Raw genomic sequence first — 26,345 nt, 5'->3', positions numbered from 1 at the left:
ACTGCTCAAAGGCAAAAACAGAACAAATCAGTACTAATAGATTGCTGCGATTTTCCTCGTTCACCAATCATATGAGTGACAACATTTAATGTGCTGAAGCCATGTACCTTCCATCTCCACACATTAAATATTCATACAAACACAACAAACCCACACTGGACAGGAGTTATTGAAAAATGGATAATCACCCCAACCCATGAAATATGGAAAATCTGAAAGTATAATAAGCATGAATTATGAATGTGGGCATGACGAGCAATGATAAAGGAATGAATGATGTACGTGAGCCAACACAGAGAGGTGGATGCCCTGCTGAGCTCATTCATCTTCCACGTTCCAACAGAAAACAGTCCACAGTCCTGTGGCCACAGCGAGGCTGCACTCAACCAAGTGAAATGTCACGGAGCCCATCCAGATCGCACTAGAGCCATTAAATTTGCTGTTTGTTCCAAATCCAAATGACAGTATGTTGCCATCTTGGCAGTTCTAATTACCAGCCAAAGGCTACAGAAAGCATTGTTGGGTCCTTTGAAGGCACATAGCTGCAAATTACTCTCTGCTGACCACAGACAGCAAATATCACAGTTACTGTGGATTAGCATTCAACAGAAGAATATCTCCACTAAGGCAAAGATGATTGATTTACTTGAATGCTGTGTGGATAATACCCTGTACTACTGCATAAGAAGATGTAAGGAGTTGCCCCCAGTGTTTACATTTTCTTCTCTCTTCTGCAGTCTATTCAAACTAACACATTAGGCATTTAGCAGACGTGGCGAGTTTTTCTACAAGAAAACATTGCATTACAGAGAAAGCAGAGGATAAAGATATGATATAGGACAGGGATACTCATCTTGCTTTTCCCTGGGTGCCACTTTTGCTAATGGCAGGAGGCCAGGGGCGAGTTAATGAACAAACATTAATAATATTTATCTGATAAAAAGAATAAACATTAAAAATAAAGGCAAATTTATCCGTACATTTTTCATTACGTCGCCTACTTTTAACTTTTCAATGTGCACTGTCTTCACTCTTTGCCAAGAGGCAAATGCAGACAAGCAAATCACACAGATCAGGTGTACTCAGGGGCATTTTTCCATGATTTGAGGACATTTGGGGCTCATCCCAGACTTCTGCTGGGGGTCCCAAGGGGGACACTTACTTTTGATAAACAAGTTTTATTTCAATGCTTCTTTGTGCACTATGAAACCTCATCTAAAGTCCAAAAAAATATGATAAATCCCAGTGGGAATCCATTTATTGCCATTGTGATTTAGAAAATGGTTGGCAGGCCACTCAGCACCCTATCGGGCGCCAGATTTGACCCGCAGGCCATTAGTTAAATCACACTGATACAGAAGGACATGATTAAAGGGGACAGCTTTAATACTTTGCACCTCATTCCTGACGCTTTCTGTGCCCCGTGTTCTTTCCTACATGTTAGCTATAACAAGCACAGCAGCCTGAAAGGTTGAACTCCCTGTATCTGAGGCAAATCTGCATATATAACACTAGAGTGGTGCTAGATGGATCTATAGCCCCACAAAGAATTACAGCAGCTCTTCCATAGCCCCACCAAGACATTACTGAACATTTGACATACAAACTGACCTTTATTCCTCTGCTGTTTCTCTCATTACCCAGTTGAGCCTGTCCAACAGGGCCTCAAATTGCCATATCAACCTTCTGTGCACTAGAATCACCTGAGGCAAGCTCACATTGCTCATGTCACTCAAGATGTATTTACTTACTTTTTTATAAACATTGTTTTTATATGAACGATGGATCAAATGACTGTGTGAGATGTGAGAGAGGTTGCTTGCAGTGGTGTGCCCACAGAGGATTAAAATGGATTCTGCAGCTCCCCTCAGCTCTGTGGAGCTTTTCAGCATCCTTTAACTCATTGTTTTGTTTGTATAGCCTGAAACCTTACTGGCATGATCTGGTCTCACTGCTCTCAACAGGATAATTTCCAACAGTTAGCTCTGATAAACAAACCATGCACTGCCTGCCCAGCACCAAACACCAGGATGACAAAGTCAGCAGTCAACTGTTTGGACAGAGTTGAACCCTTAGCTGCTAAAAAGCCAGATATTCCCTCAGGGGCTGGTGGAGACCAAAACAAAGAATATTGGACTTCAACCCATCAAGTGAGTAAACATGAGCTTGAATGCTAATGTTACTCTGACTTTGCTTAACATTTATAAAAAGCAACTTTTTGCTAAAACATGCACCTGGTCAACTTTATAAACTATTGCAGGTTGATGTAAACTAGGGCTGTCAAACAATATTTTTTTGATTGCAATTAATCTCTGGATTTCAATAGATTAGATAGAATAGGAATCAAAAGAATGCAAAGAAATTTACTGATTGATCTTGACTTTTAGATTTAATCATTTCAAATCAGTGCTGCACTGCTACAACAGTGTGGTCTTGAAACCATGACTTAGAGACAGAAGACAACTTCAAAGTGCTTATTCTGTGAAATAAAGTGTTTGTTTGTTTGTTTGTTTGTTTGACAGGATGACACTGTTCCAGTTTAAAAAGTGCAGTTACTCTGATGTAGTTTTGATCACTCAATAAAATCTAATGATACCCTGCTAATGCAAGAGCATTTGCACCTCTCAGGAGTTCCTGAGTTGCCATCTCTGATTCATACAGGTCCTGTGTATGTATGAAACTACTGTTCCCCTAATGGTAAGGCATGTGACTGGTTACAACCATATACTTGTACGGTGGTGTTTGTGTCGCTCTACAGTTACACCTCCAAAACACTAGTCGGCAGTGGGGTTTTTCAAAACATGCCAAAAACACACATTAAACATGGCTTCATAGCAACAATTTCCAATACAAGTACACAAATTGGGGCAGCACGGTGGTGTGGTGGTTAGCACTGTCGCCTCACAGCAAGAGGGTTGCCGGTTCGATCCCGGGTGTGGGAACCCTTCTGTGCGGAGTTTGNCGGTTAGAAGATGAATGAATGAATGAATGAAGTACACAAATTGGCTTCAAATTAAAACATGCTAATGTTATAAGCACAGGCCTATGGCATTTTACATTGTATAAGTTAGCCTAGCGGCTAGCAGAGTTTTCCTCTACTCGCTATGAAGCCAGGGTCAACAACAACATTTAACAAAGGTGTTACAAAATTCAGCTGAATTATAACACACAACGTTTACCAACAAATTCATTTTCTTGTACTCAACACCTTTGCACACAAACAAAACATGCTACCATCATTAGCATAAGCCTATGACATCTTACATTTCACAAATTAGCATTGCAGCTAGTGGAGTTTTCCTTTACTCATATGAAGCCAGGATGAATCACACACAGGAGAGTTGTCAGTTGCCACCCATTTAGCAAGTGCTGTAGTTAACTTCTTTGATTTAGTTTCATCCACTGGTCTGTGGCCATTTGCTTACTCCAAAATAGTGCTTTGCCTGCTTTGGCGATGCAGTTGCCAACTGACATCAGTCTGATCACATGCACCTGTATATTCAGCTCGTAGGTGGTAGCTCAAACTCGAAGGATGTTGGTGATATTTTAATTCCATTTGACACAAGGTGCATATGACTTTTAACTTGTCAACTGAGCTGTCTGGGAGTTTTTAAAAGTAAAAAGGAGTCATTCAAAAGCACAGTGGTGTCTCCATCACTGCGGCAGGAGGTAGCCATTGTGGCAACTTGACTACAAATAAGGCTGCCTTGAAGAGATAAAGTAGCAGCACTTAAAAAAATAATGCATTATGTTCAAATGCTAATCGCATCACGACTAACGTGTTAATGCTGACAGCCCAAATGTAAACCCTTACTGAGTTTGCTTTGGTGTGCCAGCAGAGTGATAAAATGCACTGATTTATCATCAAACAACCTCATCAAGATGAACCAGAAACTAGTAAAAATGAGAAAGCATAGGCAGGCAGCGAGAGAGAGAATTAGAACAGCAGGAAAACACCAATGACAAGCGACAGTATCTTCTGGTGCTACGCCTCCCAACTAGCCCAGGTAAGAAACACCACTGCTGTGGATATGAAGTGAGCAATCACAGACAGCTAGCAACACTAAAGAGTAATCACCCTGGTCTCACTCCCAGTCAGATACAATCGCAGAATCCTCCTTACAGTGTCTGTATAAGACACACAGCACTTTCAGCCAGGGAGTTTTCAATTTTGGATTGTTGCAGAAAATAAGCTCTGAGGCAAACAAAGGTTTAAGATACTTCTTAGTGTCTTTTTAAGACACATAAAAGCTTCAAAATTCAAGAGTTGGGTACTTACTGATTCATTTTATGTAATAAAACAAAACTTTAAGCCTTTGTTGACCACAGACCTATTTTCAGGGATCTAACCAAAAATCCATTCAAAAAACCCACTGACTTTGAGACGAAGAAAATGCTAAAAATCTGTCTGCATTTTAGAACTCATTCTTGAATCACTCCATTAGACTTTAGGGGCAATGCACCTAGTGTTAAGAGTGCAAAAGTCTGCTTAGGGCGGGTGGGAGGGTAGATGGAATAGGTCCAACAAGCACAGGACTGTAACCCAGGAGACTGGTGTTTGTGTCCCATGTGAAACTAAAAGTCAGCATTGAGTTATTTTGTCACTTCAGTCATGTGAGTCGACCGACATGACTAGTATCAACCACAGTCTTTTCTTTAGTTTTGTTGCCTAAACTAACTGCTGACCCCTTCAGTGCCAAGATACAACACAAAAGGCTGGCCCTGGAGTCACTGAAGACACCAGGGACTTCTGCCCAAGTGTCAAAATATGACGAGTAGGGATGAAATCACATTGCAGGACATGGCACGCAATACAGGATGACTGCAGTCAAACTGAATGTTCTATTGGTAGTCTGCTTTCTGCTCATTCTCTGGAGTAGTGTGTCTATTTCCAGTCTACAGTCCAGTCTGCTGATATGATATGAATATGAATTAGGGTTATATAAACATTGATTCTTGAAAAGTGGGACTTCGTGATGAAATTCTTCTCCGCATTTTACCCAGCATCACTAACATTATTCTTGATGTTTCAAGACTCAAAGAAAGCAAAATATGAACACTGGAATCTAAGAAGTGCTTCTACAGTAAGTGAGAAATGGTCTCCAAAACATGAAATATTAAAACCTGAATGTAATAAATATTAATTATGAATATGGTTTTCAGACAGAGATGTACAGCATTAGGTGCAAAGCAACATAGAGAAGTGAATTATGATGGTCTCACCCATCTATGTACATTTGTTCTTGTGTTCATGGGGCTGTAGCTGCGATGAGGGCGTATCGATCCCAGTGAAATGTCAAATGTGTCATCGAGACAGCACTGTTTGAGTTATCTAATTTGCTTTGTTTGTTTATCTATTTGAAAATTCTAATGGCAGCATGGAGCCCATCTTGGCTGAGACTGTGCGGAGGCGGATGGAGGAGCAACTGCACAAAGTCTGCAGATTACTGACTAGATCCTCATTTTGCAAGAACAAACATTTACCCAGTTACAGCTTCAAAAAACACCCAATAAACACATCTGTCACATTCGGCAGGTATCCTCACAACATTAAAAAAAGAGAGAGAGTCCTCAGAACATTGAAGTGGCTGGCCATGCTGTAAAACCTGTCGACATAAAAATCATTACCCTCATGTCACTGGATGCAACAATTCTTAAAGGAATAGTTCCACATTTTTGGAAATATGATTTTTATTTATCTTTTTTAATTCAATGACAAGATCAGTACCACTCTTGTGTCTGTGTAGGTGTGGTAAATAAAGCCAGCAGCCAGTTAGCAGAGCTTAGCACAAAGACTGGAAACAGAGGATTTGTCAGAAGGAAACAAAATCCATCTAGCAGCACCTCTAATGCTTTCTGATTCACAGAGATGGGGGACTTAAGTCACAAATATGAGGATGTGAGCCTTGCTTGACTAAAACTGATAAAAGACTCAACATGGTTTTGACTTGGTATTCATGACTTGAAACTTGACTTGAGACAGATGACTTCAAAGGACTTGACTTTTGTTATTAATGGCCTAGCACAGGCCAATGCATGAGGCAGCTATTATGGAGGGGGGCTAGTCCAAAACAAGTAGAATTTTGGAATCACAGATTATGTTGTTGATGGTAGTAAGAAGAAAACTCTGTGACACAACAACCACAACAGCTTCATCCATCACTACAAAACCCACAAAAAAAGGTCTTTAGGTAGCTAGTTAGCTTATTGTCTGGTCGAACGTTAGCTAGAAAGCAAACATTTGACCAGTATTTCAATGACTTGACTTGTGACTTGCTGGCCCTGAGCGATGACTTGGACTTGTCTTGCTTAACTTGAAGCTGGGCCCGGATTTGACTTGCTTGAATCTAGCTAGAAAGCTAACATTAGCAAGAAAGCGAACAATTGACTAGGACACAAGAATTTCATATGACTTCACTTCTGACTTGCTAGCCCTGAGCAATGACTTGGACTTGTTTTGCTTAACTTATAGGTGGGCCTTGACATGATTTGCTTGAATCTCCAAAAAAAAAAAAAAAAAAATGGCCAGCTGAGCTATCTCGACCTTTTTCCAAGTTTCAATCCAAACTTAAGACACATTCTAAACACATTTCCAGTAAAGCTGTCAAGTGAAAATGCTCATTAATGCACATCCACATCCACTACAATGTGAATATTAGTTGGACAAATCGAATAAGCACATTTCCCAAAATGTCAAACTATTTTCTTTAACCTCTTTAACCAGTGTTCCAGGGACACCTATGCTGCCCCTCACTTTTCAATCCAGAGTTTGGGCGATTTAGACGTCTCTGAGTTCTGGCTGGCTGCTTGGGAAAAGACAGTGTAGCTACAGGTCAGACAGGTCTAAAATAATCAGTGAAACTCGCAGACTGCCACAGGCTAAAATAAGGGTGGTGTCAAAAACACTACAGTATAAGCAAAATAAAATTCTTGGCTAGAACGATAAGCAGTGATGACTCAAGTGTTGGAGACAGAGTCAAGTTTGCTCTCAGGCTAAACAGAAAGTGACCAGAAGCGCTGACTTATCCATCCTTAAACACAGTCCAACACCATAAACAAACAACAGGCCGGACTGCTTTTGGTAAGCGTGACAGAGGCACTCAATAGGAAGCTGTTAAATTAAACACTTGAATTAGGTTTGTCTCTGTTCAATCCATCTGCAACAAGTTTCACTCAGTGTAAACCCTACCTTATGAGACAGTTATTTTGTTTTTTCGTTTTTTGGATAAAATCCACACATGATTTATTCTCTTTGTGTACAATTAAAGCAAGTGTGCAAATATGCTGTAAAAAGAACAACTGCCTGCTTCCAGTGAAAAGCAGAAATATATATAATCCCAGCAATGATGTGACAGCACACCATTTCACTCCCACATTTTCCAATCTGTTACGCAACATGTGCAAATGCAAACCACTTTACAAGGGAAACATTTACGGTGAGAGCTTCCCACTCGCTGTTGAGAAAAATAAATAAGAGTGAAAACAATAACTTGAAGAATTCTGAGGCTTTTATTGTTCGTGGATTTCATATTCCTCCACAGAAATTGCTTCCAACAATGGTCTTTGCTCATCTTATTGTATATTGTCAGGCAAGTAAAAGGTCTGAATAAAACACCTGCAAACCTCTGCAAAAACATATCAAATTTAAGAAAGAAATGTTGATGTTGTTTTGCAGTTCATCTACACTTCACTTAGTGCAAAGGCTTTTGAAAACATTTCAAATATAAGCAAATGAATTATAAGTATCCAGTACTGTGATCTTATTTTGTTTCTCTCTTTAGTAATGACAGACAGCTGAAAACAGATAAAATACAGGCTACACATCTGTATCATTACTAAATAACAGAATTCGAGGCTTTTAGAATTCTAGGCGTCTTTATTGGAGCTTTTTTCCATTTCTAAAATAATAGAGGTTCTTAATATAGCCCTGAAATGTGCTTGAGGACAGCAATACATAACATCAAACTGACACTGTGGGTGTAAAAGCCATCTGCTGATTATTTCCCTGTGTTAAAGCAGAGTGTTATTACAGGGTTTAAAAACACTCCTTTCTTACAGTCTTCCTTCCTTCCTCCCTCCAAATATCTCATTCTCCCTGATAACATTTTGAAAGCTGCGATCCACCATTGTTGCACAGAGCCCAAGATATCCATATTTTCTGTATCCACCTGTGGCACACATACTGTAGTAGAGTACCCCTATTCAATGAAATTCCCACATGTAACAAAACTTTGTATTCTTTTGGCAACCATGTGGACCACTGGTTGGTGCTAAGAGAATACTGTTCACCATCTGGAGCTTTAAAGACACAGTGAAGTACAAAATGTATTCCCCAGATTCTTATCATAAGACTCTGCCAGTCTCTTCGTATCAGAAATATACAGTTTTTAAAAAGCATGTTTTTAATTTACTCATTTTATCCCTCTTTTCCCTCTGTATCCAGTGTTTGAATATTTTTTATGACCTATCTTGCACTCAGAGATGAACCTACATACATGTATCCATTTTTTTTACTATTATTCTAAGTAGCCTAGACTGGTACTAAACCTGACAGACTGCCATCAAATGTTTTATAAATGTTATCATTTAAAGATTTTGCACTCACATTTGAAGGTAATTTCTATCTCCTATGTAATTAATGTAAAACAGTTGCGAAAAAGTTGATGCTAACTAGCTAATCTAGTTAGCAGTAAGGGAGAGTGGGGTCAGTTGGGACAGGGGGACAGTTGTTAGCCTCACCTTCTTCACTTTCAACCTCAAAGTGGAGCCCGTCTGACAACACCTCACATTTTATTGACAGTTTTGAAATCTATAGTGTCTAAATAAATGTTTGGCTATTTTGGTTTTTTGTTCACTACTCTGGTTGTAGTTATGCCACATACAAAAAACTAAATATATTGTTGGAAAGCTGATTTTCCGGCTTATCAGTTTGTGCTAGTGTTAGCTGTCTGAATTTTTGTTGGTAGCTTGCACAGGAGTCCAAAGTGAGTCTGCTCTCCCTTGGATAATGGGGACAGTATTGTTTACAGTTCCTGCTTTGTTATAAATCAGCAAAAAGCAGACAAAAACAAGACAAAGGCTTTTTCTAATTGAATAAGACCCACTGTGAAGTCACTGAGTGAATGTTTACTCAAGTGGCAGCCAGTCAGAAACAGTTTTTTTTTTTGCCCCGTTCAAAATCCCTCGTTCTGCAAAGGGGAATTATTACATTCCAGACAGTTTCTGCCAACAGCAGATTATATTATCAACAACCCTCAATTAATACGTGATCAGCTATTTCTTCTATTTAAATGATGCTCTTTCAGCCTAGATGAAGGTGTCCCAACCGACCCAGGCAAGTGGAATTTTGGGTAAATGCACTCCTTGTTGGGTGGGCATGATAAGGTTTGATAAATTGTTAGCAGACACCTGTATCTGTTCAGGGATCAAATTATTTTCATTATTGTATAGTGTCTGGTAGTGATGGAAGTTTATTTCCTATCAATACAAAAGTGTCGCAAATGACCCCTACTTTGTTTGTTACTATCTTTTTTGACTTTACAAATCTGGAGTACATTCTCATACACAATAAAAGGGCTAAAGATATCCAGTGAAAATCAGCATTTTCAAAATCAGTTGAGAATTAAACGTATAGACTTCAAGTTTTACTGATGTACACATGGAAGGAAGCTTGCAAATCTAGCTAGCTGATATGCTGTCTTATGGGATTAATCAGTATTTCATCTTAACCTGAGTTGTTCATACACAGTGATGACATCACAATAAGGTCACCTGTGTTGTCTTTTTTTTAGCACTAACACTCAATCCTTAAACTTATCCAAGCTTGTGTCTTTTTGGCTTCCACTTAAAGAAAACAATTTGCTTTGCCCAGTCCAGGAGCTGTGGGAGTTGTTTCCCTTTCCTTCACACCTGAACTGACCACTGACCAGTTCAACAGAGAAACAGGAGCAGATCAGAGAAGGCTGAAACAGGCATTTCACCCTCAGTCAGCACACAGAGAAAGAGAGAGGCAGTGGGCATACATCCAGTCCCCAGCTTCACTCTAGTGTTTGTATAGAGCCATTCATCTCCTTATTAGGATCAGTGCTGGGCCTGAAAGGAAGCTACAGGAGCTCTCTGTGTTATTGGTGTCAGTGTCAGGGGTTTTGAAAAGATGCTGAACAAGGATCTCAATGCTATTTGTTAGAGTATAGACAGGGACAGGCACAGCGAGACTAAGGCTAGAAAAGCGTGTCAATACCGCTCCAGAACATTTTAAAGTTGTCTTGTAAACTTTTCTGGGCAGAATCAGTCATTTGCCAAGCACTACTACTGTGTGGACAACAGAGTGTGGTTTGCTAAATGGCAGCTGAAAGCCAACACCAAGCATCTGAATCTGTGGACTGGAGTGTTTGGCAGTGCAGGGTGCTGTTGGCGTAGAAGTGTCTGGTGAGATTGCAGCATGAAAACTGCTACCAGAGGGACATCCATCATGGCATGAATTATAAAGGAGCCTCTCATTATCGCTGCCAACATAAAAACAAAAGAGAAGAAAAATCGATGCATGACAGGGAATCCATGAATGATCAGTACGTGCAGAGTAAACATTTTATGTTGATCGGCCCAAAAAAATGCTCTAAAAAACCGTGGAACAATTAGAGAAAAGCCTTCGGTTGAAAAAAAACAGCCGACTATCACAGAAGGAGCTGCTTATGCCAAAACAATGAGTGGTTGCCGTTACTGAGGAGTGGCCTTACAACTTGTGAGTGCAGGTGTGGAAGAAGTGAGAGGGTTGTGCAGAGTGCGATAACAACATGAGTGATCAAAAACTAAGCACCCAGCAGTTTCAGGAAGAAGTCAGCCCTTTCTCCAAGAAATAACGCTGAGGGACTTATATTTTCTATGAACAGGCTGTTCTCATGCACTGTGCATATGTATACCTTTAAAGTAATGCACCAGAATTTGTGTATGACCAACACAATGATGAAGGTTTTGATCATGTAAAAAATGTGCTAACGAGAGTAAAGAAAAAAATGTTGGGGTGGCAGATGGGTCAAATAAACACACAACTTTCCCCTAGGAGACCGGTGTTCATGTCATCAAATCGCCACCTTACATTAAGCACATAACATGACAATGCCCAATGATGTTTCTTTTCCTGAATGAAACCTACCTAACTTAACTTTAAGTGAGTAACTTTAGGTTAAGTACATAACGTGACGAAGCACAACAATGATTCTTTTCCTGACCCAACCGGTAGGGGCACTAATTCATAAGATGTCTGCTGTCAGCAGTTGTCAGGGTTTCCGTAGACTCACAAGTCAGTCTTTAGATGCTTTGCTTAACCTGAGACTGATGACTTTCTCCCTGATTTTGTGTTTAGATGGGCGGATACAATTTCAGAGTTTTAAAAAACTCCCTACGTTGCAGAACCAATAGTAAATCCGCAGGGCGGTCCTTCGGTGGCTCGTTGAACTCTTGTGCTCGTAAACATAGTCCGACTGCGTTAAAAGTTTTAAACAAAGTCGCTGTAAGTCCTTCATTTCCACAATCTTGTGGACTGAGCACACGTTTGATAAAACGGAGGTAAATCTCTCGGCATCCATTTTCAAGCTCGGACGAGAAAAGGGGGAGCGCACATTTCCGGGAGGGTGTGTCCTTTTAAAAATTACAAGAGGCGTTGCTTTGTTGCCGGCCGTTTTCGCCGGTGTGTTAAACACACTTTAGAGAGGAGTGTCCCCAGACTATCAGAAGGAGATCTCTGATTGTCTGGTGGCGAGACTAGGGTTTCCGTCACTGTATTGCAAGCCGGGCGACCTGCCCAGCCTTAATCGACCACCCAGCCTAATCATCTGGAAATTTTTTAAATGTATTTAAAGATGTTTTTTTAATTGCAGTAGCCTAGAGAGTAAAGAAAAACACCCTGCTAACATTATACTCAACAGCAATAAAAATAACACACACTGCACAGACACACACACACACACACACACACACACAGCACAGAACCGCCTGCCTCTGATCTCATGACAGCCGCAGCTAATGGGGAGTCCAACTCAAGTCAGTGAGGTAAGCTTGCTAGTATTACTTTTAACGCTAGCACTTAGCTGAGGTTAGACTCTGTTAATGTCATAGTTAGCCAGTCAGCAGCCGTCACACATTTCCCATGAGTGAGCTGATAATAAGTTAACGTTATGTTAACTATGAGGAGTCAAAACTCTGCAACAGCTCTAACCATGTTACTAACATTAACCACTGACCAACCTACTGACTCCTTTTCATCCTCTTTGGGACATAAGGCTGTAATGAGATCTCTCCATCACATTTTGTCCTTGGTAACATGCTGCTCCTCTCCCCATGACAGCAGACACATCAGCTATTTCAATCACTCATTAATAGGCATATATACCAAAACTGCATCATATTTTACATGCATGAGACCAAATGTGGCCTTCTTACACAAAGCAAATTTGAATTTAACTAAGCTGCACTGATAACATCAAAACAAAATCTGTCACTTCACCCCTTAAAAAAGACACTAGGCGCTAGGTTGCACCACACTGGGTCACCGGCCCAGTCAAAAGATACTTGCCGCCTTGCCTGACAACTTTTCTGAGGGATACCCTGGTTGTATGTGCATTGATAAAGATATCATATCAACCAATGAGTGAGGACATGTTTAATGAGGAAATGTTGCTAATTAACATACCTGGCCAGTTGCACAAAAAAAAAGCCTCTCAGCAAAATGTTCACCGATAACGTATTTATAATGCAATGTACATGTTTTCTGCCAAAATAGACCATCTTCAACACACTATCCACTTGTAGAGACTATATTATTTTTTTAATTAACATTTAACTGAAATCACACTCTTTCCCTAACCTTCCCCACAGTGCTTTTGTTAAGCCAGGAGTCTGAATGTGAACCCCAGATACTGGTGTCACAGTCCTGCACTTTGTATGGCTGCCATCCACCCCGATTTTCTCCCTGCGACACCAGCGCAGAACATAAACATAAAGTTTCATTAACTCAAAGAAACATTGTCTCTGAACATAATCCCGACATGGATTACGTTGTCATCACAACATTATGAATGCAGTTTTGTAATACACAAACATAACTTCTAGGGTTGCAGGAGTACACCGCCCCCAAAACAAAAACAACATTACATTTCCCCTTTAAACCACCGCTGCTTGCTGAGCATGACTTTGGGATTTGTTGTAAATTACATTTTGGCTTTAGTGTTGACACACTCCCAGCAAGGCCGGCTAATGTTACTGCAGCAAAAATCAGTTTATGACTTCACAAAGAAGCTCGCTGCAGATGAGAGCGCCTGCTCTGATTATAAATCAACTACCTTATTAATGAGGTGAGGGGATGCTTATTGGCACACTAAGGAACAGGGCAGTAAAGAGGAACAACAGAGCAACAGCTCATACAAGAATGAAGGATATATTGCATGAGCAGTGCTCACAATTACCATCACTCAATGTGAATTGAATAAAGGTGCTAATTCTTCTGAGGTAAAGGTATCAGACCAGAGCATGTATATGATTTTTAACCATTTACAACAAAATATGTGTACTTCACATTACTCATGATGCTTTAAATTGTGTTGCAAAGGTTTTATCATTTGATGTTGAATGCATTTGTCAGTATAGTATTGTGGAGTGTTGCTTTTCTTTAAAAGTTCATCACAGTGAAAGAGCTAAATCCCAATGTACCCAAATTACAACTGAACTACCAAGCAATGTTGTTTTGCCAGATAATAATATACAAAATCAAGTTACAAAAAATAATTTAAAAAAAGGCAGTCACATATGTAATGTCAAAACTTCCACACTGCACATGAAGTAACCACAGAATTTTCAAAAGACTTTTTTAATCAGTCTGTTTTTCCATCTGTACATCATGCAACCAAACGATGTCTAACTAGTTTACATCCATCCGTCCTCCATCCATTCCTAGTTTGACATATCAAATATCCCACAGAACTGCCTGTAAGACACAGTGTGACATATCCAATAGTCTAAAACGTTCTGGTGTGCTTTGATTATAGGCTACAGCAGTTTTTAAACTGTGAGGCACTCCCCGAGGACACAGAGTTGAAGGGGAGGCCAGGGGAGAGACGTAAAGCATAGATACTGCGTGAGCTGAAAAGGACAGGTGCGTGCTGTTGCTCTAAAAACAACAGGAAGTGAGTTATTGTAGTACGTCCTGCTGATTTGGCTGCTCACCAACATGGTCAACAGTTGGGATGGCAGCAGCAACTGTGACACACAGATCGTGGAGACAGTTAATGCACTTTAAAACTCTTGTTCCCTGATTGCCACAGTTTGCAGAAAAACATTGACATTCAGTCAATTCTAAACACAAAGACATGATAGCACATATTTTCAGATTTAGTGTGACATCACCCATGGATATCATATCATCCCTCATCTCCAAGGTGAATAAAGGTCCAGAAATCTGCTTACTGATACTGCTTCAGTATCAAAGTAATCCAGTGACACTGAAAATAAGCACTGCTGATAACTTCATCCAACCCATTCTCACTCCCAACTCCTCAAATACTTATATAATATAACATAGTCAGTGGCCCTTGGTGTCAGGTACCGACGCACCAAGCATTTTTTGATGCTCCAAACAACTGCCATAGTATAAAGAGTAAGAAGGTCTGCATAGATGGAGGGGTCAAAAAACTCTGGACTTGCACCAAGGAGCCCACTGGTGTTGTCCCATGTGACACCAAAGGTCAATCGAGTTATCTTTAATACCAACATAGTGTGCTAGTATGTGTAGCTACTATGCTTCGTATGTGTTGTTACGTCACATTACCTTAGTAAAAAACGAACTTATTTTAAGCCAAACCATAACTTTTTTTATTAATCACTACTGTACTTTGTTGCCTAAACCTAAGGAAGTAGACTTTTAAAAAGTAAGCCCATGCTGAAAGTCTATTTTGAAAAGAGACTGTATGTAACAGGTGTAAATTTACCCAACATTCCGCAGAGTCAAAAACCAACACTGAAGGGGTACCTAGAGCACCACTGTTTGACATAGGGCCACTGACCAAGCGTCAGTATTTGGAGTTGAAAGTGAGAATGTGTTGCATACTTGTAATGATACATGAACATGATATGACATGTTAAAAAGGAATTTGATGGAAGAAGGATTGTGTACACAGCTTGTATGTTGGTCTAGGATTGCGTATGTGTGTGTGTGTGTGTGTGTGTGTGTGCGTGCGTGCAGTAGATACTACACTCAGCTGCACACATAGCAAGCAACATGCAAGTTACTGCAAGAAACCAAAATGCATGAAGCACACAGAAAACACACAGGACATGCATCACATGTGTGCACAGATTATTACTGAGAGCTGTAAACAAACCAAATGTGGAGATATGACTGCGGCTGTGCCTGGATCTGCCTCCCAACCTGTTTGACCAGTTTAGAAGCCACACGACAGGCCCACAGGGACTGGGAGTAGTCTGTGTATCTACTCCTCCACAGACCACTGCAATGAACAATGCTAACACGACCCTCGACAAACACATTTCTCACTGAGAAATCGTGGGTGTTGTCCAGCACACAGACAGACAGCCACTGTCCGAATGCAGACTACACCCACCTGCTTCGCTGGGCATTTGATGAACAATCATCTTTTAGTGTAATTACCAGTGAAATATAAAGCAGAGGTCAGAGTGTGCCCACCTTCCTCAGTGGAGCTGCATATCTCGTTAACCACACAGCAGCAGCAACAATTTTTAATCACAGTACAGTTACCATGGGACCATCGTCCTCAAAAGCCAAACCTTGCTTGAGCAACTTCACTTTACTATAACTCTATCATGCTGTTAAAAATACATTTCTGCAAATCAACTCTGGAGTTTCCTCAGCAGCAGCAGCAGTCGCCATGGCATTGTTTTGATTTTTTTTTAACTCTAATCTTCCTAATCCTTTTTTAGGTCTTGTTTTATGCATTTATAAATAGCTTGCATTAAGATCGACCTCAGTACGAACTATTTTTCCTTAATTCACCAGCTTTCCACAATGTGCGGGACTCAAACGTAATCACACCACTCTCTAATCATGGGGGAAATGGACAGACCAACAATAGAATTAGGCTTCCTCCGCAACTGTTGAATGCAGAGGCTCTAATTAAAGATTGCCAAGTGTGAAGTGGCCAAAAGAAAACAATGGCTGCTGGCTTGGTTTGTTGGAAGAGGCCATAATAGCTGGAGAAAACTATTTCCACAGCAGACCACAATGAAGGCAGCGCAAGCAGCAATAGAAGAAGTGGCAACTGTTCTCTTTCTACACCCGAACCAACTTTGCCTGAAATATAAATTCTGCTTTACTGTGGGGAGGCAAAAATGAGCGGCATTATGGGTATCATTGCACCAGATCAAAGCCAGACAACAACATGATGAGTCTCATCCTTGAGAGGCAGGGGATTTGTTCAAAGAACACGGTCGAGAGGGAGCAAGGGAGACGAGCGTAGGTATGTAAAGGAAGAAGGGGGAAAAAAATGGAGAACCTGCTGACTCACTGTAATCATCAGGCTGAGGCAAGCCGAGCTGCCGCTGCTGCTGCTGCTCAGGGTAAAGCTCCCTGCCTCCCCTTCAGAAGGACAAAGTGATGCTTCCCATCAACTGTGAAGAGCTATATGACTGAAGGTGGGAAATAGAATGGTGAAATAAACCTGCCTCATGGCATGAAATAGCTTCTCTTTCTCTCTTCTCACATCCGAGTGCAGACAGAATGATGCAATCTGAGGAAGGCAATAAATCGCCAAAAGCTGTGTGAGTAAAAAACCAAAGCTAAAAATAAAGCCCAGATCGGAGAGACAGCAACAGGATTGTAACTGGCTTGAGAGGAGACCCTCGATAGGCAAAGGAAGAGGGGATTCGACCGCTGCAAAAAACTGTGGACATTGTTGCTGGAAGCCCCGAACATACTATTAAAGACCACACGGTGAAACGATATAATGTTCAAGTCCCGTCAAGACTCTGTCAGGACTGCAGCAGATGCAGCATCCTAATGAGACTCATTCAGTTCCCTTAAAACAAAAGCACACAGCCACTGTGATTACACTGGCTGCGGTAATGTTGTGTTATCCTCTTTTGATTATTCCAAACAAAGCTGATAAAAAAGCATGTAAAACAGAGATTTGGGTCTAAGATTAGGCATATTGGGTAAATAAACACAAAGCTGCAGTGCACTGTACCAGTGTAGTACTGCAATTACAGCTTTGTGAGCCAACAATCAATGACACTGTACTGCTCATCAGCTATCAGGTATCAAGTATTAGTTACATGTTGTGTAAACAATGTTGGACCTGCGTAAAGAAAGTCTTAAAGGGGACCCATCATGCTCATTTTCAGGTTCCTGTTTGTATTCTAGGTTTCTATTAGAAAAAGTTTTCATGCTTTAATGTTCACAAACACTTTATTTTCCTCATACTGTCTGTGCTGAAACACCCTCTGTCGGAAAGAGGCTCTTTTTGGCACCTGTCTCTTTAAACCTACTGAAAAAACCCTAGTCAGCTCTGATTGGTCAGCCAGTCTTGGTCATGGTCTTCTGTTTTTCGGTATAAGCCGGGAAATAACTGTCAGGGAAAACAGCTGCACTTTCTACCTTGGAAAATGACCAATAAAAGTTTCTAAACAAAATCTGACATGTTCCAGCAGGAATATGATCTGAAATCGGGGAGAAACAAACAACATCAGCAATCAGGATTACATGTTTCCCAGACATTAGCATGTAGCTACATGTGCCTTAGCAGTGCACTTGCAGCCAGGGAATGACTGTAACTGAGAACAGTGGCCCTTTCTACTAAATCACCAATAAAAGCTTCTAAACACAACCAGACATGTTCCAGAAGGAACATAGTCCGAAATCGGGGTGAAATTTACAACATCAGCAACCGTGATTACACATTTCCCTAAAGTTAGCATGTAGCTACATGTACATTAGCAGTGTTCTTGCAGCCAGGGAATGACTCTAACTGGGAATAGCATCACCTTAACCATGAGAAATCACCAATTATAGCTTTTAAACACAACCTGACATGTTCCTGCAGGAATATGATCGGATATCAGGGAGAAATCAACAACATCAGCAAACAAGATCACACATTTTCCTGACATAGCCTGTAGCTACATGTAGCAGTGTAGGCCTACTTGCTGCCTGGGAGGAACAGCAACACTTTCTACCATCAAAAATCACTGATAAAAGCTTCGTAACACAACCAGGCGTGTTCAGACAGAACGTGATCTGAAATCAAATGGAAATTTACAACACCGGCAACCAAGTTTACAAGTTTTCCTAACATTAGCTTAATTTAGCAGTGTAGGCTAAGTGACACTTGCAGTAGCATTCCTGGAGCAGGTAACCATGGGTACGTTCGTAAATCCAGTCTGACATTTTACACCAAAATAAGAGCACTATTGTTTTCAGTAACAGACCATTCTATTACCAGCTAAATTAATCATATATTCACTCAGCGTTCTGCTCCATCTTCTCAGACGGAGTGCCCAGAGCACACTCTGCTTCTCCGAGAGCGTGGGGTTCTGAATAACCAAACGCTACACTCTAACAGCACTCCGAATTTATGAATGATCCAGCATATGTTTACAATGTTTTCCTCTTAAGTCTAAGTATACAGGTGCTTTTGAAAAATGTGCTTTGGGATCCTCTTGTAAGTTATTTACAATTATTATTTATTATTATTATTTACAATAACTTACAATGACTTAGAATAGTAACATAATCTAATATTTCTCCTACCTAAACATCATAATCTATAACTGTTTGGGCCACTTTAGTTAGGAGCTTATGGTGAGGTCCACCCCTGATTATTCTCTAATTTTGTCATTTAGGGTAAATGACAGAATCAGGTTTACTCTAAGGGTTGGTTTCGTAGTTGGGTCTAGTCCTTGACCTAAGTGTCCTTTTTAAGTCTTTAGGAGCCAAAGTCATCTCTAAATTTTCATTAAAATAATCCCTGATTTGAAATAATATTGGTTAAAAATGTGTGTTAAATAAACAGGTGGGACTGGAATTAGATAGTTGTTATGAGGCCAGGCCAATTAATTCATCCAAACTGTTTGTGCTTTGTTGCAATTGTTAGAATCTGAAGATGGCCTTGTGAGTATTGAGAAAGGCAACCCTCAGGTTTAACATTGTTTAACCAGGTTCAACTATCCAAATTATACTGTGATGTGCTGTAAGGCGGTTTCATATGAATTGTTTGCCCTTGTTTAACCTCAAAGATTGCGCAGTAGCTTACAACCCTCTACCAATTTCGGCTACATAATGTTTTAACAAATATAATTTCAAATATGAAGTAGCTATTGTTCTAATAACCATTTCCTGTCCTGATCCACCCAGTCGTACTGGGTTATTCTTGGTTTCCATATCACCCTCAATCAACAGATCTCAACTCATGCAGGTAGTGTAGAAATGCAGGAAATTTGTTTTAAATTTTAGAACTTTTTCAGGGGAGGACCCCCAGAGCCACCGCCAATAATGTGTCTTTCCAACTTTGCTCCCCCATTTTAAAGCAGAATCAGGTGCCCATGTTCACAACTGTAGGAAAACCTGACGTGTTCGATACGGGGATTACATCTACACACGTTTACCTCAGTATTTGAAACCTTGGCCACATATAACATCAATCATTGCAACACTACAGCTTGCTGTAAGACACAAAATACTGAAAAGCATAATAGATCCCCTTTAAATATTAACTAATTACACTTGAGACTTCCAAGTATTTGACGGAAAACCTGCATTATTAAATGGGGGCATGGAGTTTTCAAGATTATGGGATTCAGGCAGGAAAGGTTTGAAATATGATTGAGTTGCTTTTAAAGCTTGACTCATAGTAGCAACTAAAAGCCTTTGCTACACCAATTTTGGCCAGTCTTTTTTTATTATTCTTTCTATCACAAGTCCACCAACTATATGGTTTTGTAGCAGTAAATCTAAATTCATGACTGAATGTTGTCTTCCAACATAGGCACATGCACCAGCTTTTGTCGTCCATATCATGTCCTGTACATGACAGAAACACAATTAGGGCTGCCACGATTAGTCGACTAATCGATGACTAATCGACTATTAAAATAATCTGTGACTATTTTAGTAGTCAACTAATCGGTTTGAGTCATTTTTCATAGAAAAGCACTATAAAAGTACCCCAAAATACTCTTACTGCAGCTTCTTACATTCAGATATTGGCAGCTTTACACACTCTCCCGTGACAGTGAACTAAATCCCTTTGGCGTGAGTATGAAACAAGACATTAGATGACGTAATTTTGGGGTTTGGGCGAGACAGACCGACATTTTTCAACATTTTAACACATTTTTCGATGAAATGATTAGTCGACTAATCGAAGAAATAATCGACAGATTAGTCGACAATGAAAATAATCGTTAGTGGCAGCCCTAAACACAATGACTGGTTACTGCCATATAAATAGCATGAAAGTGGGGGCTGATATAGTGACAATCCCAAGGGTGATAACTTGGGAGTTGACATCGGATTTAGGTTGAGGTCAGTTGTGAGAAGGTTAGGAATTAGAGAATACAAGATGTCAATAAGAGGCCTCTCAAGTATAGAGATACAAATGCATGTGTTTGTGTATGCATGTGTGATTGGTCACTGGTGTTCAGCAGGCAGGAAGAGACGTGACCACGCTCACCAGGCTACAAAAACATGGCGAGTCAAAGAACATTTCACTGGGCAGCAATGACAAGCGCAGGGCACACACACACTGCCACCGCAGGCCTTGGCATCATCCTTGGTAACATCAGGGTGACCCCACACAATTATGCAGCATTCCATACATGTGCCAAGAGCTTTACAAAAGAAACTATGACTCGGGTAAGATGGCCACCTGAAAAATATTCTCCCTCTGTGACACTTGAAGAGACACTAACGGAGAAGTCAATAAGAAATGGTTGAGTTAACTTGCAAGTGCTAGGAATGATTGCTTCCAATGAGACACAGAGAAGAGGAGGGCTGCCTCAGCCTCACTGGATGCCTCATACATGCTCATTTGAATTGCAAATGGTGGCAGGCAGCATGCTGGGCTGTGAAATCCCAGCAGCACCCTCGGGTATCTGAACTCACGCACCAACACTGACATGTACACACTCGTAGCAAGACTTTGTGCACATATACACTATGATAAAACTAAAAAGGCATACAGAATCTTTGAGTTGGATTTACTTAGAAGTGTATCAACTCTGTGTGATCACAAATTTATGTCATAGCACTGATGAGCAAACAGTGGAGAAACTGATGCTGGGATGAGGTAATGGCTCCCTGGCAGTTGGGGGGGGGGCATCGGGTAATACTCAGAGGGAGACTGGTTGGCGAGGTGACTCGGCAAGGCTGACACAGCAGGCACAGGAGTGTGTCCGATGTTAACGACATGGATGCTGTGTGACGGCAGGTCTGCCAGCTGAGGCTGACAGTGTACGGCCTGGATGAAGAGCATGACAGAGTATGGTGAGCCCACCTGTATGGTGACAGGGAGCAGGCCACAACACTGCAGAGAAGCTGTGCCACACTTGGTCTGACTCATATAAGTGCAAGCACATGACAAACCAATACAGTAAGAAATATAAGAGTCAATCAATAGAACTTTGCAGGGAATTTTGCAATGCCAGTTGATTGCAATAGACTCAAAGATCATCAAACTATGAGTGACTCCACATATACAAGACACAGACAAAGACATGTAGTTGGGGAAGCTAGCTAGAGATGCACAACTATGGAGAACAGTCCAAGTAAATCATCCTGAAGGTGAAGCCAACCCGTACATAGGCGTAGATTTTGGCAAGGGGGAGGATGCACATGACACTTCCCCGTCAATATTTAGAGCATGTGCATCTGTCCCATCCAATAAGAACATGAGAGTCACAGAGGACTTTTATTTTAACAGAATTAAGGACATTTACACCATAAATGGATCCAGAAAAGGCACAAATTGGAGCATAACAATTCCCCAGAATGCGGGAAATTAATTGTTTGATGCTCAAAATGTTCTGGTGGACGACCCTCAAACCCCCGTTTCATATGTGCCTTCCCCCCAATGTTGAAACAAAACTTCTGCCCTTGGCTGAAACATTCCTCTTCAGTACTGTATGTAATTCCACAAAAGCCAAGGGGGTCAAAGGTGAGCCCATTTCCATACATGGACCTGCCCAAACATGCAGGCAAACACAGGTAGAGTGGTGCTTCACCTCTGCAGCGAAACATCTTCACAGCAATCAGCTGCAGGTGTATTTTACACCATTTACACACCACCATATTATTACACTATCTACAAAAAGGGCCAAAGCATGAGATACAAATTCTTTAAGTTTGTCTGAAAAGCAAACAGTTGATATGGCCAACCCTGAGGTGTTGGTGAGAGGGTGTGACAATGGCAACACTGAGTCCTGAGTATGTTATGTGCATCTGTCAGTGTGGCTGTTGCATAATTAGTGATGGGTGTGTTGGAGAACACACTGACTAAGGCAAAAGCAGATCCAGTTTGCCCTGACAGGCTGAGACACAAACTGAAGGAAGCAAACAACAGCTGATCTCTGCAGCCCAGCACAACTTTAGAAGACGTCAAACATGAAAATGAAGGCCGTGCTGTGCAGGCTATAAAGTGAGTGTCCAGGCAGCAGAGAGGGGGATACTAGAGGAGTCTAACTACCTGGCTGTAGCTCTGCTGTCAACACTGACTGGGCCAGTGGGCACAAAACGACGCAACAACTTGTTCTGCTTCTGCTCTATTCTCACAATATTATTCATCCCCCGGTAGAGGACGGCAGGCAAGCGTCCAAAGTCCATGCGCGTTATAAAATGATGGTCGATAAAATAAATTTCACTGCTGCTAAAGGCACAAAGAGAAAATCACAAAGCGCCACAATCATTGATGAATTACGCGTAAAAAAAAAAGAAGGATCTCGGAGACATTACCGACATTCAACAAATCATGTACATCCTGGTGTTATAACGACATGAGCAAACTAGCATGGGGAAAAACATGAATGTTTCAACATACCCTCCTGTCAGACAGACATCCAGGGGAGGACCATGGATGGTGCGCACCGGGGGAGGTCAATCCTGCTCCTGCCGCCGCTTCGTGTTTATTCCCCGGCTACAGGGAAAGGGAGTGTGTCGGTGTTTTGCCGGTGAAAAGCCTAATGAGAGAGGGAGGAGGAGGAGAGAGAAAGAGGGAGGGACACTGTCAGATGCGGTGAGGGAGGAATACACACGCACACACACACACACGTACACAGTCCGTGTGTGCAAGGGGAATGTGCGAAGCCAAACAACGCTTGTGTCATTCCTGCAAAAATACCCCTTTCTGTCAACAAGTACTGAAATCTCCATAAACATGCGGAAATATTCCAGCGCGGTGACATAACCTCACATTGTTTCCACAGCAGCTGCATTCACCTACGTGTCAGTGATTTTGTCAGGAACATGAATGAGGCAACGATATGAGATATACACAGTGAAAAAATATGTTTGGATTGTTCGTGAGCCACAGAAGTACGTTTCATTTTTAGGCACATCCCCTTCTCTTGCTTTTAATGAAATATTTAAAGCCCAGCTCGTACATCAGAGGAGTTGCTGTTATTTCGCGCAGTGTCGTCAGGATGGCACAGTTCCTTTGATTTCATCACTTAGTCCACTGCTAACAACACACAGCCTTAACTCCCTCACCTTTGCATACAGAGATGATGGAATTTATTAGCACAAAGGGCAGCGCCCCGAGTCCCCACTGTTGTAAACAAAAATAATGACAAGTCGCCCGTGAAGAGCAGTGATGCGGAGGTAAGCCTATCAGTTCCCCATTGTGCCTGTAAAATCAACATGGTTTTATTTTGAAAGGCAAGCTGAGTTTGATATAATTAATCACTGATGAGGGGTTACTGTTGCTGATTGATTAATCATTGTCACTTCCTTACAAAAGCAGGGTTATAAAGCATACTGTGTTCAGAAGGATGGTATTAAGATTACAGCAATACAGTGAAAAGACCCATTTATTAAACATACAAGGTCACAAGCTCACTAGAGACTGGGGTTGGTTGGCACACTTTTCACTCTGCAATATTTCTCTTGTAAAATTGCTGTTAGAATATTCTAACCAGCAGCAAATGAAAGGTTAAAAGGATACTTAACCCACAAAATGACCATGTGTGTATCAATTAGTCATGCTGTTGAATTCATGAAGAAAACTTGGGGGGGTTTTTGCCTCCACAGAGAATGGTGACCATATTTTTAGTAAAATCATACAATTTAAAACTCTCTTTGAAGTCAGACCCAAATACTAAGGTTAATGTTTGAGGCACCAGGTCTCTCTCCAAAGCCTTCAAAATCTGGCGCTTGGGCTGTGACTTGCAGCGTCAGAAACCAACGAAAAAGGCGTCCTTTAACGTCGGCATGATAATCGGTCGGTTGCCGTTATAGTTTAATGGTGCCGCATCAGGGGGAAACATGGCAGGACAAGGACGAAAGTTGAGGCGACGAAAGTCTGACTGGGGCGGGCAGGCAGGGTGGTGGTGGGGTCCAACAAACACAGACTTTCACTCAAGAAGGCAGTGTTTGCGTCCTGTAAGATTCTAAAGCCAAACCCTCTTCTTTTTTCCTAAACCCAACCATGTATGTTAGTTGCTGAAGGGAAAAAAACAATTTGCAGTGTTGTACCAGCGTAGTGCGTTTATTTTGAAAGAGGCTGTATGTAATGTATGTCCCTTGAAAACGGAAGTGTATCCTGAAAGAAGACAATGCATGTAACAGGCAGAACTTGACATGGTGTACCAGAACGTCAACAACCAGCGCACCAGCGCACCCAGGGTACCTTGCTTGTCGTATGTGGACGTGGAAAGTCCATGACCAAACGTCAATATGTGACGACGTCAGAGTGAGAATGTGTTGGTTTGAGAAAATGCATGTGTTTGGGAGGTACTTAGCATACAACTTCATCACTGAGATTATGCCATAGGAGTTGTGCGGGAGTTTGTTAACGGATGTTTTGATATAGTTTGCTGCTGTTAAATATGGTTCCCAATCGATCGATAAATCAATATGCTCACCGTTGTCCATAGGCATGCAAGAAAAACAAAGTTTTCTTGACAAATTGAAGGTAACACAGCATGACTCATTGATTTGCAAATGGTTATTTTGTAGGTCAAGTATTTCTTTAGGGTGTCAGCTATAAAAAAAAAGTAAATAAATATGTTTTAATATAGAAAAATGTCCTTTAATAGGTAAGGTGATTCAGCATTAAAGCCATGTTGTGTATTTGTGCCAATCAGCCCCAAAATAATAATAAACTAACCATATAAACATTTCCATGTCATTAAGCAGAAGTAACACATTTCCAATATCTCTGTCTAACACAGTTTACTAATACATCCACAGACCACTTTTTTACTTTTAATACTATAAAACTGAAATGTTACAGTCACCAAAAAAAGTTAGAGACTCTGAGATGTTTTAACGTAGTAGATGAGTGCAAGTCAACAAAGCAAATATTCTGATGTAACATATTGTTTCTGTGACCTTCAAAGGACCAGAAATTAGCTAGGTGCCAACCAACCCCAGTCTCCCCTACTATCTATTCTATCTGTTCTATTTATTTATCTATTTTTCTTTGGGTCTAGCACCAAAGCTGGATTATCAACCAAATCACCAACACCATCACCAGCACTCAAGGGGCCCCAGAATCTCCAGGTTTAATGTATGTTAACTGTTTTTTGCCGATTGAAAATGCGAATGAAAAAGGAACCAATAAGGTATAATATCAAGTGACATCTCCACAGATTTAGCATTGCATTCCTATAACATTTTCAGATTTACAATGGACCGTTAAAAAGGCTCTGAAGCAGGTGAATCTGGCCATGTTTATACCTCTATAACTTCTGATCTATTATAAAAGGTAAAAAATGATAGGAAAAACATCATACAGTGTCCCAGTAAGGATCTTCCAGTGGTTCAGATTTATATATCACATCATCTGTTCAATTATAGCTGCATACCCAAGTGTTCAGCTGGGTTGAGATCTCTTGACTGTGAAAGCCTATATGATTCACTTCATCTTCATACTCATCAAACCACTCTGTGAACTCTTCTGCTCCATATGGAAGCGTCTACATTGTTATGGTTCTGCACTCATTTATTCAGGTTTTGCCTTTCATTTCTCACCTGTCTGTGTATTTGTATTTTCTTCAGCATTGGATCTTTATGACTTTTTCTCAGTGAACTGCATAAATGAAATCACGATTGAGTCTAATAGTCTGCAAGACATAAAATTGTCTTAGCCATTTAAAAAGGAGAAATACAG

The 26,345-nt window shown here is 40.9% G+C and overlaps 1 protein-coding gene across 2 annotated transcripts in view; it reads right to left on the bottom strand.

The window, feature by feature from the left end:
- Nucleotides 1-23,184, bottom strand: part of LOC126386419 (protein 4.1-like) — a 109,673-nt gene extending 86,489 nt beyond the window's left edge. For both annotated transcript variants that reach the window (XM_050038753.1, XM_050038754.1), the window contains exon 1: nucleotides 23,055-23,184. The gene's annotated coding sequence lies outside the window, so the exon portion shown is untranslated. The remainder of the gene's footprint in view (nucleotides 1-23,054) is intronic.
- Between the last annotated feature and the right edge of the window lie 3,161 nt (nucleotides 23,185-26,345).

The sequence above is a fragment of the Epinephelus moara genome, chromosome 24 (genome assembly GCF_006386435.1).
Source record: "Epinephelus moara isolate mb chromosome 24, YSFRI_EMoa_1.0, whole genome shotgun sequence".
Lineage (NCBI taxonomy): Eukaryota > Metazoa > Chordata > Actinopteri > Perciformes > Serranidae > Epinephelus > Epinephelus moara.
The sequence above is the reverse complement of the archived record's forward strand: the minus strand, read 5'-3'. Positions and strand labels throughout refer to the sequence as shown.